This window comes from Lithobates pipiens, unplaced genomic scaffold (assembly GCF_037356315.1).
Source record: "Lithobates pipiens isolate NorthernLeopardFrog02 unplaced genomic scaffold, aLitPip1_a1.2 Scaffold_16, whole genome shotgun sequence".
In the NCBI taxonomy this organism is placed as follows: Eukaryota; Metazoa; Chordata; class Amphibia; order Anura; family Ranidae; genus Lithobates; species Lithobates pipiens.
Genome location: NW_027507748.1, coordinates 532858600 through 532864599, shown reverse-complemented (window position 1 = coordinate 532864599; position 6000 = coordinate 532858600).

The window sequence follows — 6000 nt, the reverse complement described above, 5'->3', positions numbered from 1 at the left end:
ATATTTAAAGAAAAAGGAGCAACAGGCGGGACTTTATATGAGACACACGGAAGCAAAAGCATAACATTTGGTAAAAAACAAGTTTGAATAAATTCAAATAGTCATATATTTACATGTTATTGCACATAGCCATATATTAGTATTTTCTATTTCATCAAGATATACATCCCAACAAGAACTTAATAGCAAATACATGAAGAGCTGAATATTTAATAAACACAAATTATATGTAGATACATGACACATTGAAGTGTCATTTAAGGAAAAAAGCAAAAACAAAGGTACAAAGGTCAAGAAGGAACGTTCATGCTTTGTTGAAAATTGTATACACAAAACGGCAGTTGAAGGCTCTATGCGTTTTGTGACCTTATAGCCACTCGTCGTGAGCAAAACTGTAATGGTAACCTATGGGTAAAATAAACAACCGTATTTTAATCAACTGGGAAAAAGTGGACAAATGTACAAACATGGAGAACCCCCCACAGATGTACATTTGACCCACAGACTTACATGTATATCTGCGCAGAGGCGGTACAGCACACTGAGAGTCCGGCCGGCCTAAGACTGCCACAAACCGAGGCTGAGGGAGCACGCCCGAGCGACTCCCAAACAGCACAAACAACACCTTACAAGGTGTAAGATATGGCACAAATTGAGTGTTAAAGGTGGGGTGGCCCTAATGAGGGGACCTCTGAAAAAAAAACAGGGTAGTATGTGTAAAAAATTATGTGGAAAAGTTAGTAAAGGTGTAAAACAAAGAAAAAGAATGAGAAACTAAAGTGCAAAAGAAGAAGATATAATGGAGAGGAAAATAAAGATTAAGAATACCTTGTTGCTGCGTGACTAGGGGCAGAGAAGCCAACTAACGTGTGGTTACAATGGGGGAGTAATGGGGGGAACCCAGGAAGTGAGACCCTGCACAGGGGGAAGCTCATGCGGAAAGTGTCGCCACAGACCTGCCCCCAGTGTCATGCATCCGAGATCTAAGGGGGCAAGGGCTCCACACAGCTGGCAGCCACAGTAACTGTACACTTTGGGAAGTGCAACACATTAACACAGTAATGGACTGAATGATATACACCCTTTAGGCACAAAGTGGCTTATGTTGGAAAGCAACATGCTTTAATATATTATTTCTGGAGTTTCACTTTTTGGTTGATACCAGGTGACTGGAATGGAATGAGTTGCACATAAAAGCTTTGTAGAACAAAAGCTTGGATCCTGACTAACTGGTGTGATGGAAATCCTTGATTAGCTCTGAAAGCAAGCTTCAAAAAAGGACCATGGCTGACAAGATGATTGATGAATATCCTGCTACAGAAGATCAAAGGGCAAGCTAAGAACTGCCCCTGGAGGCCAATACAGCAGGATGGACAGAAATATAATATATTAAAATGACTACCTCTTGGCAATATCTCATTGGACAGGAGGGTAGTGGATGTGGTTATGAGTGGTTCTGAATGAATGTGTAAAAAGTGCACACAGAAGGCTCTTGCCTCTTGCCTGATGGTTCTCTGAGCCTTATGTCTCTCTCTGTTACCATCATCGTGAGCCCAGCTGATGAGACTGTGTCTAAGGGGGACAGCCTTGATAAGTATCTTTAATGTTCTTTTGTTATATGCTCTAAGTATTTTCATGTTAGCATTTTCCTATTTTGTTGGGAAATAAATAAGACGTTGTTTTATTAAGCAGTGTGTTTCATTTCATAGCTAACCTTATATTATTGTGCTATCAACAGTAACATTATAAGAGTTTTAATATAATAGCTAACTATAGGAATAGACAAATGTATACATATATGGAATAAATAGAGGGAATCCGTAACCGCCCTCGGATAATAATACTTATTTTAGAATTTATTTTAATTGACTATTTATTTCAATTCGTACCCCAGAAGGCGTGAATTGCTGCACAGAATCCAATCCCTAATGTATTATTGTCTTGAGTCCCTATAACCTAAGGTGTCCTCAACTACACCCATTTATCTTAGAATTAATTTCACACCCCCAGATCGGTTCACAGATCGCATGTGATCAAATTCCAGTGCAGGGAACAAAAAGGACCTGCACTATTTCCATCTAATACAATGCAAGTTCAGTAATAGAACTGTATGACTGTACTTGCATTGCACAGACATCGCATGTGATCGGCACCACAGTGCAGTGTCACATGAGATGTTTGTGTTTGGAGACGAAACGGACTCCTGCTGGGAGGCACTGTGTGTTCAAGTGTGAACCCAGCCTGAACAAAAAAAATTTCAGAAATGCAAAAAATAAAACAATCACGATTAAAGCCTGAATGTCATTGTTTTTGCTTTGCACTATGACTATTTTTGAAAAAATAGAACAACAGAAAAGTTGTAAAGTTTGAATCTGGCTGCTGTTGCAGTTAAGAACTTGTATTTCTTTGGCTATATACTGCAAAAAATTGCATGTTAACTGTTATTGGCTGCTTTCTAATAAAGCAAAGATTGTTTATAAAATTTGGTGCATTTCTTGACCAAAGTGAATAATGATAACAACAACATTATATATTATGTTAGTAAAATATTGGCGTATGTAGTACTGCATAAAGGTAAATGCAATAACACAGAACAAAAACATAAAACGTAAACTTCCTGTTGACCAAAGGAAAAAAGACGGATGGGATTGAATGGAAGGGTGTACTGAACACTGGATGTGCATGTTAAAAAAAAGGATAAATTGAGAGAGAAATCATTAATTTCCAAACTGATCACATCCCTACGCATACAACCAGCATTTTAAATTGATTTTATAGAAAAAGATTTTTGAAAAAGGGGCCAAGTGGTGATTTTAGTTGTCATCCTGCCAGGGAATTGACCCCATTCCAACAAAATAATCCATGTAATCCAGTCGGCATTGCCGGGCGTTTTGTGTGTGAAGCCTGGGATGTCCACTGTTCAGGGGAGTGAGTACCCCCTACAATCATGACTGTCTCCATAAATACTACTCCCTGGCATTGCTATTGAAACATCTGATTCTCTTTCAAAGGGCAAAGATGTCATGTATCCCTGAGAATTTCTCTGCAGATAATTGTGAAGGACACAACAGCATAGTACACTGGAGTCGATTTTGTACAACGCTAAATTTATAGTGGTAAGGAAGATTAGAAAACGATTGGCAAGGATACCGAAGGCATTTTCAACCACCCTGCATGCCCGAGACAACAAATAATTAAAGATCCTCTGTTCTCTTGTGAGATTTCTCATGGGGAATGATTTCATTATATGTTCACTGAGCGCAAATGCATCATCTGCAACAAATACAAAGTTCATGCGTTCAACACTTTCATCATGAGATGGTAGGTTGAGTGTCCCTTCCTTGAGCTGCTTGAAGAATTCAGTTTGGTCAATGATGCTTCCATTGGAGTTCAGCCCGTTCTTGCCAATATCTAAGTAAACAAACTCGTAGTTGGCGTCAACTATTGCTAACATAACAATACTTAAAAAAACATTATGTAGCGACCACTACCCTTGCTGGGCGGCCTTGACTTATTGGGCTTACCAGTTACCTTCTCTTGGCCTGTTCTTCCACGTCTAGGGGTTCCCAGGGTTGATTACCAACGACTTGAACCATGACATGGATAAAGTCCTTTAATAAAGTTTTTATTTTACAGTAGTAACGTCCAATAACACAGTCTCTCATGGGAACAGAGGGCATGGGTGAAGAACTCAGGCACCTTGAACTGCAGGTCTAGCCAAGTCTCCAATTCCACCCAGAGAGTAGCCACTCGCAGCTGGGTACTTCAAGGCTGAACATATCTCTCGCCAGAGATCATGGCAGGCAGCACATTGACTAAAAACTTGAAGCAATCATATGAACGTATAGAAGTTGTAACTAAGGGTGAACAGGAACCTTTTTCCTCAGTACCTGGAACGTTTCCCGTCTCCTCAATGGCACTGGAAAAACGTGAATTCGTCAATGTCCTTCCCAACTCAGTAACCAGGCAATTCCCAGGATGCCACTTGCCTGCCCTCCTCCAAAGAGTCTTCCCCCAGTCACTTCCACGAGCTGTGGTGCCTCTCCAAGCCGAGAGCACAGCCGGACACCTTGAATCCTCCCTCAGTTACTGCGCCTCGGACCAGCAGGGTCCGAGGACTCGGGAACAGGCGGATTCCTACCCCAGACCAGGCAGGTCTATCAGGGGCCTCTAACCGGAACATGTTGTGGGATGTCGAACACCCCGTGACCGGGACCCCTCATGGGGTTACCCCGGTCCTGGAACCAGAACAGACCCCACGAGCCCCCAAAAGCCCCCCTTTTTCTTAACTGAACCCAATCGTTCCTGCTTCCAGGACAAACCCAGCAGCTCCACCCAATGTCTCGGGTCTTCATTGGATAGATTTCCTTAATTTCATTGGATAGAATGATAGCAGCAGGAGTCATTGTATCCCGCTGCTGAAAAAAAAAATCCAGTGACGCGGGGCCAAGTCCTGCTGTCTGTGTCAATGAATGCAGCAGCAGAACTGAGGATCGCATCCGCACGAGTGCTCCCATGGAAGCTAGGAGCCCCCCAGGGACACCAAATAAAAGGAGGATTGGGGCCACTCTGTTCAAAACCCATTCACAGAGCAGTTAGGTATGACATATTTGTTATTTAATAACACTAAAAATAATAAAGCACTGTACCTTAATATATTCTTTCTTTAATGCCACGATAAGAGCCTTGCAGATCTCTGGGATGATTTTTCCAAGTGCTTGGGGAGAAATGCCTGTCGAAAATTTGAGGTCTTGAAGACTTCTCCCTGACGCCAAGTAACAGCGTAGCTATTAGCCATTGTTAAGGACTAATAGATTCCCGCATTGGTGTATCCTTTCTGATGATCAATGGTGTGACAGCTTGCAGCAGATTTTGGAAACTTTCATCATTCATCCTTAAAAAATTTTGATAATCGTCTGGATTGTTGGATGTGTATTTCTGTCGGCCCTGAAGCCATTGCTTGGACCATGTCCTGCTTTTTTGTTTCTTATTTTTAATTACATTCTGGATAGCCAATATCCCCAACATGGCAACTGGAAGTGCTGGGTCCTGCATTCTTTCTGTAACATTCTCATTCGTTAAGAGAACAAGCGAAAAATTGTGTGAAAAGCAACGTCCGGAGAGAAATACACGAATATGCCTGTAGACTACGAATGGATAGCCAAAAGGTGTGGCAGACACAGGGGTCACACATATTTGACATAATTTCCGATACGTAACTATGCACACCGCAAGGTTTTTCTAGAATCGTACTAGATCATAAATCATACTTTTTGTAGAGCACATTTTGCAATGTTGTTTTCGATATTAGTTTTATGCAAAAAAATGCGAACAATACCTTGTAAGATAATCTGATCGTCTGTACAAGGCATAAAATTGTTGCACAGGTTTTTTCCTCACTTTGACGTAGAGTTATTCAGGTTAGGTTATCACAAAAGACAAGAGGGCACTATTTACGTCTTGAGGGAAAGACATATACAGAAAGGTTTCTTCCCAGTAAGAGCTGTGAAAAATGTGGAAAAGACTCCAAGAACTAGTTCTGGCCACTTCAGTAGATTGTTTTAAAAAGGACTGGATGCATTGCTGAATACACAAAATATAACTGGTTAATAACATTTACAGGTAATAACATCAGGGATTTTGTTATATTTTTTCGACTTTATTATATTCTATTGTTTTTTCTATTTTATTATTTTCTATTCTCTTACTTTCTATTCGAAAGATGATTATGTTCTATTGAACACTAGTCTATTGTGTTTTCTGTTCTTTTCTATTCTATTCTAATTTCTTCTAGTTGAATTCGAATTGGCATTTCAATTTGAACTGACATTCAAATTTATTTTATTCGAAAGGTGGTTATAATCTATTTTATTCTATTCTATTGTTTTTTCTATTCAGTTATTTTATATTCTCCTATTTTCTATTCTATTGTTTTTTTTATTCTATTTTAATCTATTCTACTTGAAAGACAGTTATATTCTATTTTATTCTATTTTAGTC